Source organism: Alligator mississippiensis, chromosome 16, assembly GCF_030867095.1.
Source record: "Alligator mississippiensis isolate rAllMis1 chromosome 16, rAllMis1, whole genome shotgun sequence".
Lineage (NCBI taxonomy): Eukaryota > Metazoa > Chordata > Crocodylia > Alligatoridae > Alligator > Alligator mississippiensis.
Genome location: NC_081839.1, coordinates 21,897,315 through 21,910,252, shown reverse-complemented (window position 1 = coordinate 21,910,252; position 12,938 = coordinate 21,897,315). Strand labels below are relative to the sequence as shown.

Below are 12,938 nucleotides of genomic sequence, written 5' to 3'. Positions count from 1 at the left end.
ATAACTTCCCTGGGACAGGCTTAGCATTCCCTCTCAACAGGACAAAGGCTGGGAATTAGCAGACAAGAAGCATTTAACTCGCTACATTTTTATTTATTTACTTATTTTTACATTCAGCAATCTACAAGGTGTATACAGCTTCAACCAGTCCCTCACCCTCATCAAACAAAGTACCAGCCAACACAGATAAGTGAACAGGTTTTTCATACAGCTTCCAACATGCAGTCAGAACAGAAAATACGTTGTGTGAAATAGAAGTCTTTGCAGTCGCTTAGGAGGAACCAGCTGGGCCTCAACCCATCCTGCTGTCGGGTGAATGCTCAGATGCTGCACCCTGTGTAAAGTCGAAGTAGGAAATTGGCTGAGTAGAAGTTAGCCAGAAGCCTCCATCCCAATGAGCACAGTCCAACCCACCCATTTCTAGGGCATTAGGTCTGACAGAAGCAACACCCTGAAAGCAAAGTAGGTATGAGTAATTGGTGTGGCTCTTGCAGGAGATGGCTAGCAGGGCCACCTGCAGCTGAACAGTTCAAAGCACCTGTGACGGACAACTAGGAGCTGTTGTGTGGCCGCACTTTCAGGGAAAGCCATTTTGTATTCAAACCCTCTCAAATTGGGCAGCTCAGGGAAATTTCTGAAGGGTTCTGGGCTGGTCTTCATTCACATTACCAATGCTGGGTTTTGCAAACCTGCTGTTAAAGCTGCCACTACTTGTTCTTCATGTGCAGAAGCAGCAGTTACCTTTAGCACCAGGGGCAGGGAGGAGCCCTCAACTCTAGAATACCCCCTCTAACCAGGGACTCCCAACATACCCCTCTGGAACAGCAGTCTCACACTTGCTTCTAGTTTACTAAGTGTCATACCTTAGATTTCCACGTGGGCTACAACAGTCATTGAGTTGTCCCTCTTTTGGCACACCTGGGGAACAGAGCAAATGATGCCACATGGGATGGACATAACTACTAGAAACTGCAGAACAGAACAAGTCTCAGGAATAGTTTTCTGCTCTTAGGGATTTGAAGGCGATAGGCAAGCACAATCTTGTGTCTCACTTGCAGGCAGAGGGCAGCTTGCTGTCAGCAGTGAGCACAGACACCACCAGCAGCTGCAGCTCACGCCTATGGCATAGACTGAGCTGCCAAGGAAATTATTAGGATGCACCTTTTGCTGCTCTGACAGGTAAGTGAAGCCTGAGATACTTCCACCCAATTTGGCTGCCTAACAGAAAACCCTCTGCTGCTGCAGCCACTCTGCACTTTTAGCCCCTATCTCCCCTGACACTGTAGGGCTTGTTTGTAGGCAGAACCTGATATCTGGTGGGGCATTGCAATTAAAAGGGACAGATTCTGAACCAAGGCCCCTCCAGTCTGTAGTTCCTAGCAAGGGTAACACTTGTGGCTGGAAGGCTATGGCATGGTAGTAGAAGAAGAGTAGAGTCAAGCTGTCAGCACTTTCAAACAAAGGACATGTTTCCTTCTGCTCTCAGGTCAGTATATTTCCCCTCAGTCAAATATTTCTCGAATTATTTAACCATTTCTCTTTTCTCCTGCTAAAGATTAGGCTAGGGTCTTCTTTCCTGATCCTTCAGCTGCTGGCTCTTATTCTTTCCTCCTGTGGCTTTGAACGCACAGAGCAGGCAGTCCTAGAAAGAAAACCAACTACCAATTTCCTAGCTACCTGCTTCAGAAGACATCTCTGTGATGAAACCAAACCTACTTGTCAACATTGCACTTTCTCCTTGAATTAATTTGAGATTTGAATCGGCATCACAGGTCTCAGAACTTTGTACTACATTAATATTAAAAGGCTCCTATGTGCCTTGTATGACCAGGAAACTTAAGCCATCATATTTCAACCTGTAGTGCAGTGTTTAACACCTTGTGTCCCTCCAGGATCTTCACCGGGTTGTACTGCTTCTGCCTCTTAGGAGGCTCAAAGCACTGATACATTTTTAATGCCACTGACCTTCCATTCTCTTGAGGAAATTCTGAGCTTCAGGGCAACTTATATTCCCTTCTGCCTTGGTTTTTTCTTGGAAAAAAAATTATATCTGTTGCTCCCCCAAAACTTTTCTGTTGTTTCCTCCCCCCTGGAGATAATGTGACAGGCACAAATACCTGGTGGGTTGCTGTCTCCCAGGAAATTAAAGAGTGCATAAATGGTTCCCCCTTCCCTGGCACAGACCTGTAAAAAGGTCTGAGAACTCAAAGTTTATACAAAGAAAGCAGCAGTTTGTGTATGAATGAGAATATGAAGTGCATATATAAAAATGGGAAGTGTCAAAAGAAAATTAAGTGCTGGCAAACACAGTGATTTTAATATAAAAACACAATAAATAGAACATATAATGAAAAGAAAGATGAACTATATGAAATGAAGATTTAAACGGATAGGTATCAAAAGCTATCACAGCCCACACTGCTATTGTTTATTTTTAAATTCTCATTTGCTGAAATTTTGGCTCTTGATCCTAAGAACTCCCATAAAATGCAAGTATTGCAGATTAATAAAACTGAATTGTTTTCAAGCAAAAATAGATTTTGAGTACTAGCAATAGTAGTTCAGCAGCTTTGAAAATCTTGATAATTATCTAGTTGGTTTGTGAAAGCAAGAAAACCACAAAGCTGGCATTAGCAGATGCTAAGGATGTGTCAGTGTTAGAGAGAGGAGACAAAACAATTTGACCATGTTCTTTTAGGAGCAGATACCACTGTGCATTTCAGAATGTGTCAAAACTTGGGTCTCACAGTCAGATGTTGCCACCACTTTGCTCTTTACTGGTACAAGCCAAAAGATGTGGGAACATTGCTAACATTTTAATATACTGACTTTCATCATGTTTGTCTAGTACAGTGAGGATTTCTTCTTTCATGAAATGCTTGCTTTTACAACTACGTAGTCTTGCAGGTCTGAAGCAGTACTTAAGCAACTAAGTTAGAAAGAATTCTAGCTTGCAGAATTTCAGGTACTGCTCATTCTTTAAATTATAGTCATGTGAAGAAATCACCTTAGAGTCATAGAATCGTACAGAAGCAGGGCTGGATGTGACTTCCCGAGTTCATCTAGTCCAATCCCCTGCCTGAGGCAGTGTCATCGATATTCTAACCATCCTTTACAAATCATAACCTAAACTCCATATAAGACTACTGTCAGCCCTGACACAACACAGACCCTGGCCTGGCCTGTCACAGGCACACCCTGGCCTACCACAGGTAAAGCAGGTGAACCATGGCAGCCAATGTCCTGCTTCTATGAAATTTTGCCAATATGTGCTCAAGAGATCCTGGGCAGATGGCCATGCCCCCTGCTACAGAGGAAGGCAAAAACCCCCACAGTCCATACCAGTCTGACTGGGGAGTAAAAGTCTTTCCTGAACCCAAATATGGTAATCAATCTGACCCCGAGTGGAGGGGCAAGACCTTCCAGCTAGGAACCTCCAACTTTACTCCCAGGAGGAGCATTAGTACACCCCAGTCAAAGCCCCCAGCCTTGGCTGTAGCCAACACCCAATACCACCAGGAAGGCTTAAAAGCACCCTGGACTCACCTACCAGAAAAGGTGGGGGGTAGTGGGGCAACCAGCAAGGCCCAGAAGCATAGGGAATACCCATGGTAAAAAAGGCATAGCTGTGCTTAGTAGGGCTGTGCGAAGCTTTGGGTGCTGATTCAATTCGGGAGATTCGGCCCGATGCAGCAGCCAAATCTCCTAATCAGATTAAGCCAAATCAATTTGGGACAGTGATTCGAATCACCAAATCAAATCACTGTCCCCCAAATCATCCGAATCTGAAGCAAATACTAGCAGCAGCGTGCAAGCCAAATGCTTAGATCATCCCCAACCAGTGGCTGTCCAACCTGTTTTTCAACACCTCCACTAATGGGAGAGTCCACAACTTCCCTAGGCATCTATTCTGTTGCCTAACTGTTCTAATGCTGAAGATGCTTTTCGGATATCCAATCTAAATTTATTTTGCTGCAGCTTCCAGCCATTGGTCTGCGCCATGGTTTGCCTGTGCCAGGACAAGGGTTCCTCGGGTAGGCTGATACAGAGGCCTGTCACTGGCCTTGCTGTGGCTATGCGTGGTAGCTGCGGCTGTCCCCTCACACCCCTCCATCAACCTCTGTCCACCTACAGAGCAATGGACATTGCCTAGCCTGTTGGCCTTGGCCCTGGCAGACACCTACTGGGCTACAGGGTGTTTCAGGGCCTGGGGTCTGCCCACAGCTCTGAGGGGCTGATGGGAGGCAGGTCTGGGGCTTGTCGGTGGCAGCTGGGCTGGGCTGTGCTCTTCTCCCTCCGGCTGCACTGAGGGGAGGCTGAGCCTGGGCCCTGATAGGCATTTCCCCCTCTCCAGGCCTGGTTTCAGAACCAATGGGCCAAGTGGCAGAAGGAGCAGCACTAGCAGGTCCAGCTGGGCAAGGTGGGGGTGAGTGACCTGCCTGGGGCCCCATCCAAGGACCTCTGCACTGGTTGTGCTATGGCTGGGGTTGCTAGGAGTTGCAGGTCTGGAGTGAGGGTCACCAAGACGGGGGGGGGGGGGGGGGGGGGGGGGCTGCCATTAACTCTTTCACTGCTGGTAAGAAAGGGCATGGAGATGGGAGATGACACATTGGGAGTCCATGTGAGCTCTGGTGACCTCCTGTGAAGCCATTGAGGTAACCTATCTGAAAGCATTAGACAGGCAGGCCCAGAGAATGAAAATTTGAGGCACCTGGGTGTTCATAAGGAGCACTGGAAACCACCTGCCTGCTGTGCCAGGGCAGTGGCGGAGTTGGGGGTGTGGGAAGTGTGCTGGGGTCTTACAGGAGCAGAGCAGTGGGCTGTGCGAGGGCTAGGCAGGCTGCCAGGGCCCTGGTGGCCCAGCTGAGTGCACTGTGAACCTCTGAGTCCATCTGGAGTGTAAGGCAGCTGGGATCCAAGACCAGGGAGCGTACAGGCCTGAAGAGTTGATTTCATCTTCAGAGTGAGCCATATACTAAATAGGAGCCAACTGTGTGCTCTTGTTGCAACCAAAGCACCAATAGGCTGGGTTGTATTAACAGGACTGTTGGTTGCAAATCAAGATTCTCCTGCTCTGTTTGGCACTGGTGAGGCCTCACCCAAAGCATGGTGTCCACTTGGGGTGTGCAAAGCGGGCCCTATTCGATTCAGATTCAAATTTGGCCCAAATCAAACAGTGATTTGATTCGTTGATTTGGATCACTGTCCCTGATTTGATTTGGTCGAATCTGAAGATTCGATGCTGATTTGAACATAGACACGGCTTTAAAAGTTTTTCCTACGTACCTGGAGGTACCAGCACAGCTCATGAATGCTGCGGTGCTGGGGTGGATGGGGCATCCCACAGGAGCACGGGGGGCCCCCCTTGTGCCCAGTGGCAAACCCGGAAGTGGACCACAAGTACTTCTGGTCTGCTTCCAGGTCTGCCGGGGAGCGCATGGCACCCCCCCTCCGTTCCCCCCACAGCTTGGCGATCGGCTGCAGGTGGACCCTAGGTGTCCCCTGCCCCCAGGCCCAGGAGGCACCAATCGCCAAGCTGGTGGCACACGGGACCCCCCTGCACGCTTCCCGGCAGACCTGGAAGTGGACTGGAAGTGCTTCTGGTCCATTTCCGGGTTTGCTGCCAAGTGCACTGGGGAGCCCCCCATGCTCCTGTGGGACACTCCGTGCACCCCAGCACTGCAGTATTCACAAGCTACCTAGAGGTATTTAGAAAAAAACATTTAAAGCTGTGCCTATGTCTGAATCTCCAAATCTTTCCGAATCTCTCCGAATTGATTTGGAGAGATTAAATGGTCCTCTGATTCAATTTGGATTCAGAGATTCGGCCACCGAATCGAGCCAAATCTCTGCTGAATTGCTTCAGGGACCGAAGCTTTGCACAGCCTTAGTGTCCAGGTTTGGAAGTTCTCCACAGCCTTGCTATCCAGTGTAGACCTTGCGTTTAGCTAGAATCCTTTAGCTCATTTATAATAGTTTTAGTAAGCTTTTAGCTGCGTTCACTTCAAGTTAGGTCATGTTAGCATAAGTGAGGCTATGGGAAGTAGAATAAAAGGAACTGAATCTTAGATGCAAGAAGCTTCTTGAAAAGATTAGCCAGTCTTAGGACATCAAATCTGGGCGATTTGATGTGCATTCTAGCTGACCAACAGTGACAAAAGTGTCTCCTTTATGATGCAGGGGTGTAGGTTGTAGCTGTGTTGGTCTAAGGACATAGGCAGACAAGGTTCCTTGGGTGAATTTGATATCTTTTATCAGACCAACCCAAATAGTTGGAGAATAGTTATTAAGCAAGCTTTCGAGTTCAAAAACCCTTTGTCAGGCTAAGGAAGTTTCAGCAGTTGGTGTGTGCTCTTCCAGGAACAGCACTTCCAGGAAGAGCACACACCAACCGCTGAAACTTCCTTAGCCTGATGAAGGGTTTTTGAACTCGAAAGCTTGCTTAATAACTATTCTCCAGCTATTTGGGTTGGTCTAATAAAAGATATCAAATTCACCCAAGGAACCTTGTCTGCCTATCTCCTTTATGACTGCATTTGACAATGCTTCTATCAAATAATGTAAGCCCTTGTTTGAGGAGGGGATAAGGGGATTTACTGCTCTATGGGTTCCTCTGGCATCCTCTACTAAAGTACCTGTCTGCTGACGTAATGAAGATGCAACAGTTCCTACAACTTAGTCTCCAAATTTGGATAAGATCTCCCTTAACACGCTGGTTTCTGTTAGCAATTCTTAGGATTTTAAGATGTAGTGATTCAAAATTGTACACCTTTATTTCTGCTTGGATAGTAAAAGTAGATTGGGATATGTACTGTGTTACTCTTATTACTCTTTATTTGCTAGTAATATTCATAATTGGAAAATTCTAATCAAGCTAGCTTTTGCATTCATTGAAGGACTTGTTTTGCATGAGAATAGGGGCTATCAAAAGAAACCTTTAGACACTTAAATCTACTCCAGGGGTCAGCCCCAGGGAAGGGGGGTGGGCAGCTGGGAGAGCCTCTGGGGGTTGTTGCTTCAGTCTCATCTTCATCCATGTCTTCATCCTCTTCTTCCTCGTCCTCACTGCTGGAGTCAAAGTCAGGATCGTGTTCCAGACTTTTACCAATGAACACCACCAGGCCAAGCAGGAGTCCGCAGCCCCAGGCCTCCCACCGTGCGGGCTCTGGCTCAGGTGCTTTCGGGAATCCCACTGCCTTCTCCCCTTGGCTTGGGCTCTGCACCTCCACATGGACCATCTGATCTAACTCCAGCTGCAGCTGTGTCATTTCCAGGTTCAGCTGCTGCTCCTGCTGCTGCATCCGTTCCTGTGTGGCCAAGTCTAACCTGTCATTGACCATCAGGGGGTGGTGGACGATGGCCAACACTGCCAGGAAGAAGAGGCTGCCCAGAGCCATGGCCTAGAAGAGGTGGAAAGTACTCAACCAGCTTTGCTGGGAGCCTTGCTGGCAACTCCTGGGCTGAGTGAAGGCCAGTGTCCAACACCTGCTGAGATCCAAGCTCCTGTTGTAGCCTCTGGTCTGGCTGGACCCACAAGTGCCGGCTGCCTGGCCCCTTGTGCAGCTGCCCACTCTTTGTGAGGTCACATCCTTTTAAAGGCACAGGACATACATGCTCTCTAGACCCCAGACCACAGCCTCTCACTGTGCTGGGGTCTGCTCTGAGTCTCCCACCCGAATCTTTGGGCAGTGCAGGGAAAAGGGAAGCCAAAGGCTGTTCCCATTACTCTGGCATCTGTGTGTCTGTCCCTGGCCCTACTGGGCAGTTTTCAGCCAGGTGCAAGTGTTTCCAATAGCACCTGGGCCAGTGCAGGACGATAGGAGGGGTGGGAGAAGGTGAGTCTTTTGGGTTGATTACAAACTTAGGGAACACTGAAGCAGTCTCAGTGTTTCAACTGTTTTCATTACTTCTTTAATCCTTTCTGATCCTAGGAAGTCAGTTTGTATATTTACTTTAGATTTTTAAACACAGCAAGTTCCTTGCACATGTGCTATGCCTACCTAAAATCATAGGTGCTCTGAATGCCATTAAATACTTCCAAGGAAGGGGACAGCACCACCTCCCTTGGAAGCTTATTCCATATTTTGGCAATCCTCACTGTAAAGAATTTTTTCCTGATATCCAATCTGAATTTGCTGTCTTCCAGTTTGTGGCCATTATTTCTAGTTACCCTGACAGGCACCCTGGTAAACATTGTATCCCCTATTTCTTGCTGCCCTATCCTGATCTCAGCAGCCATGAGATCACCTCTCAGCCTCCTCTTGCGGAGGCTGAAAAGGTTCAGGTCTCCTAATCAGTCCACATAGGGTTTTTTCTGTAGGCCTTTAACCAGATGAGTGGCCCTCCTCTGAACCCTCTCCAGGCCATCCACATCCCTCCTGAAGTGTGGTGCCCAAAACTGGACGCAGTACTCCAGCTGCGACCTGACCAATGCTGCACAGAGGGGAAGTATCACCTCCCTAGACCTGTTTGTGATGCAGCTACTTATGCAAGAAAGGTAGTGATGCACCTACTTATGTTGTTTTGTTGCATTAAAAATCATGGCCACGCTTTGCAGGATGGACTTTGAATTTGGCAGGGTGCTGGCCTTTCTGGCAAGGATGTGACTTTTGTACTCCCCAAGGAAATCTTCCCAAATTTAGCTAAATTTGTGTTTAAATTTAGCTAATTTATGTTTTTGAGAAGCACAAGTTTCAAATGCCTAATAGAGGTTTCTAGGTAGGGACTGTGGAAGACTTTTCTGGTAATTTCAACAGTCATTTCATTATGTGAACAAGATACAGCATTAGTCCTTGATATCAGCAAGCAAGAAATCAAATATGGCTCTGATCATCGAATGTGTTCTGCATCCTTCTGTATAGCAACTACATCCTTCCCTATCGCATGGTACATGTATATAAATGCAAAAATTCTTTCACACTGGCCTGCCAGTGCTTTCCTTCTGGGACTTCTGCAGCATAACTTAACTTTCCCAGCTGCCAGCAAGGTTCCTATTCCTGCAGCAGAAGATGGGAGCTTCAGATAATTTCTCATTCAATAATGTGAAAAGCTTTCTCTTGAACTGCAATGCATTTGAGAATGTTTGACAGCAAATGAAGGACTACAGGACTCATCTGCTTCTTAAACCTCCCTAATCTTAGACAACAAAGGTTCCCTTAGGGGTGCAGTTGAATGATCCATCTTGGCTGCAATGAATGGGGAGAGTCAAAGCAGTTGTTGGAGAGGCAAGTATAAAAACTATTTGAAAATAAGGAGCCAAAGTGAAAGAATCTCAACAGCAAGCTCTCTTGTTAATACAACACTTCCATCTCCACTGTTGTTATCACAGAAGACCTGTGTCTAGGTCAACAAAGCTTACATTTAATTTAAAAAGCCTTCGAAATGATTTGATTTCTGATTTGGGCCCAGCTAGTGTCAGTCAGGAAGATCCTCAAATGGAGAACAATGGTAATTTCACAGTTACTTCTGAGGTCCCAATAAACTCAAGGTATTTTGTTTCAGGAGAAAGGTAGGGGGTGTATCCTCACTGCATACATGCTGGATGGGAAGTTGCAGTGCAGAAGGACTAAGCCTCCAGTTCAGTCAGAAAGGCTTGGGGGTGAAAAGCGTTGATGGGGACAGAGCAGAACTCCCACCGTGCCTCCACAGCAGGTTCTAAAGGGAAAGGACGGATGGGACACTGGCCAAATGACCCTGTGCTATTCTCTAAAGAATATAGGCTGGCTTGTGTAGTGCTTTCCCCACCAGATTGTTACACGTGAACCGCAGGCTTGTTGCCTGCCACCACAAACCCATCCCTCTGCCACCCACCCAATGCACCCCCCCCACTCCATCCTGCATCCCACACAGAGACCTCCCTGAAACCCGTTATGACCCTGTTATACAGGACAATGTTTTATAAGATGGACTTTATTCAGTGATAAACTAATATGAAACGGAATATTAATGATAAAAAGGATCAATTCACACAATTACAGAGCACATTCCCCCCGCGCAGCGGCACTTATGTGTGCCGCCAGACAATTTCTGATCACAGCACCCCTCCCACTATTTGCCTGTATCTCTAGCCCCCCCACGCTCAACTGCTTCTCTGCTAGTGAAGGTCGTGGCTTGTGCCAGTTCTTTTAACTGATCTCTCCAAGTGTCACTGAAGACCTTACCCCTGGTTTCACAGATATTATTCAGGACTCATGCTGCCACTACGTAAGGGCAGCATGTTATCCGCATCTACTTCTAGCCTGTAGTTGAGTGATCTCCAATGGGCTTGCAAGTGCCCAAATACACACTTCACACTCATGCGGCACTTGCCTAGCTGCTTGTTGAACAGCAATTTCCGTGGGTCACTCACTTGTCCCACATACGGCTTCATGATCCAGAGCAGAAGCAGTTAGGTCGCGCCAGCTAGTATCGGGGGGACACTGAAACACCCCGGATGACATCCTTCTCCAGAGTTGGGGCATATTGGCCCTTGTCCATTGTCTCAGGCAGCAGTGAGTTTCAAAACACACAAGCATCATGTGCACTTCCTGCCCATCCTGTGTAAGTGTTTGTAAATCTGCCTCAGTGGTCCATGATGGCTTGCAGAATCACAGAAGGAAACCCCTTTCTGTTTATGAATGAACGGTTGTTCTAGGACCAGTTTTGGATGGAAATGTATGTGCTGTCAAGTGCTGCCATGCAGTTAGGGAAGCCCATTTTGTGGTATCCTTCCACCACCTCACAGGAGTTACTTAGGCATATGAATTTGTTTGCTGCCAGGTCCTGTAGCAGTTGGCAAACCTCACTGATGGCCCTCCCAGTAGTGCAGGGAGCCACGCTGAACTGATTCGCAATGTGGCACAGGCTTGTTGGAGTGGCCAGTTTCATGATGGCCATGGCAACATACTTCTCTGGGCTGATGGGCTTCTGCACGACAGTCCTCTGATGCTGGATGTGCGGGTTCAGCAAATTAATGATGTGGAAGAACATTTGCTCATTCTGAATGTTTCCAGCCACTGGTCATCTTTCCACTTTGACATGACTATTCTGTGCCACCAGTTTGAGCTACTTTCATGTGCCCATATCCAGGGTCATCCGGGGGGCGGAATCGGGGCGACTGCCCTGGGACCCATGCTTTGGGGGGTCCTGCAAAGCTGGGTGGAGTGGCATGGCAATGCTGCGCTGCCACCGGCTTCATATCTGGTTGCTTGGCACGCTGCCCCCACTGCTGAATCTGCCACTGAAATCAGTGCCACCAGCCACTCACCAGCCCCCCTCCACCAAAACTGCTGCCAGCTTCCCCACATCCAGGGGCAGGGCCCACACAGGCTGATTTTCCCTGGGCCCTGCACCCTGCTTGGATATTTTCTGCCCATATCTCACAAGGCTTGCCCTGAATGTATGGCCAGGAAGCAGCTAGAGTCTTTAGCAACCACGCTTTCTATTTGTTGCAACATAAGAACAACTTCCCCACTTCAAATAACAGCATCCTCCTCATGGCAAACCTGTGAAGTTGGCTCTTCATGAGTTTTAAAATACCAGACCACAGGTACATCAAGTTGCTGAATCCCATTGGTAGAACCTGCGATGTGAATGTTTGACAGCCTTCAAGATTAACCTCTGCTTTCTCCTTAGTCCCTCAGGATTTGAGGAAGACATTGTTTTTAGCAAGATTTTGGCCTGTGGAGTGACTTCTGCCTCAAATGTCTGCTAAAAGTCACTCTCCTAGACCAGCATGAAACCACTCCTGTCATTTACATGTAATAACTGCTGAAACCATGTGCTCTCTGCAGCTGAAGGTTGCCTGCATTTCTTGAAAAGAGCTGAGATGTTACCACATACCAAAAATGGTAGCCTGTGTGCTTGAACACTCTTGGACAAACCATACATGTCCCATACATGAGAGAGAGAGGTCTCCTGGACCACGACCCACTGTAAGAGCAAGCCCTAATCACCCTTGTGGAAAATGCTCGGAAAGGAGTTGTTTTGGTCCGCATATCTAAAGGAAACAAGTGGCACTGAGCCATTCGAACAGTTTCATGGTTTCTCCCCTGAAGTGATCACCCAACATTTTCAAGAATTTCCAGCACAATAGTAGCGTGAGTATGCTTCTGAATACCATGGGCTAGACTATCAAAAGTGAAGAATTGCCTCAAATGTCTGGAGATTGGACAAATCACACGTCTTTTATGCCTCTCTTGATAAAAGGTTCACACGTCCCAGAACAGGTCCCAGAACAGATCCTAACAGCAGATGCAGGCTGTAGTGTGTAACATCTGCTCTGTTTTACATTTTTTTGGCCATGAAGGGGAACAAGAAAAGGCAGATTTTGGAAGATGTGATAGATCCTTCTCAAGGACGGGGCCCAAACTGGACTTATGCAGAAGTTGAGGCACCGATTGACATTTGGAGCGAAGGGAGTGTCATGACACAACTGGGAAGCCGCAGGAATAAACCTGCTTATGTCTATTTGTGAACAATTAGAGCAAGTTGGCATCAAATGCAACTGGGAACAGTGTCACAGTAAGATGAAGGCCTTAAAGTGCGGTCCATTGCGTAAAGGACAATAATTCTCGGTCCGGTGCCTCATGTAGAATGATTCCATTTTATGACAAGCTGTCTATCATCCTTAAAAGAGATGCTTCAGAAGCTTGCGTGGCCGAGTTTGGGACAAGAGGTATGCATCACAAGGAACCAGAAACTCCCCGGTGCCAAAGTACTTGTCAAGCCACAGCTACTTTGCAAGTTCCACACAATCAGCCGCCTCCTCAGGAACAGAATCAGTCACAGACCAACAACCTTGCTTGGGACTGCTCAAGGGACCTCTTCTGCACACAGCCAGAAATGAGCTCCCCCTCTACTCTAGTGAACCCATGTGTTTTGGAACTGGACACCCAGGAGGCTCAAAAGATGCTTGAAAGAAATAACTCTCCTGTTCATGGTGAGCAAGAGGACTCCAA

The 12,938-nt window shown here is 47.5% G+C and overlaps 1 long non-coding RNA gene across 1 annotated transcript in view; it reads right to left on the bottom strand.

The window, feature by feature from the left end:
- Positions 1-72: 72 nt before the first annotated feature.
- The window catches only part of LOC109283757 (uncharacterized), a 49,812-nt gene continuing 36,946 nt past the window's right edge, over positions 73-12,938 (bottom strand). Inside the window, exon 3 of the long non-coding RNA XR_002091032.2 lies at positions 73-918. This is a non-coding gene — a long non-coding RNA (uncharacterized LOC109283757). The remainder of the gene's footprint in view (positions 919-12,938) is intronic.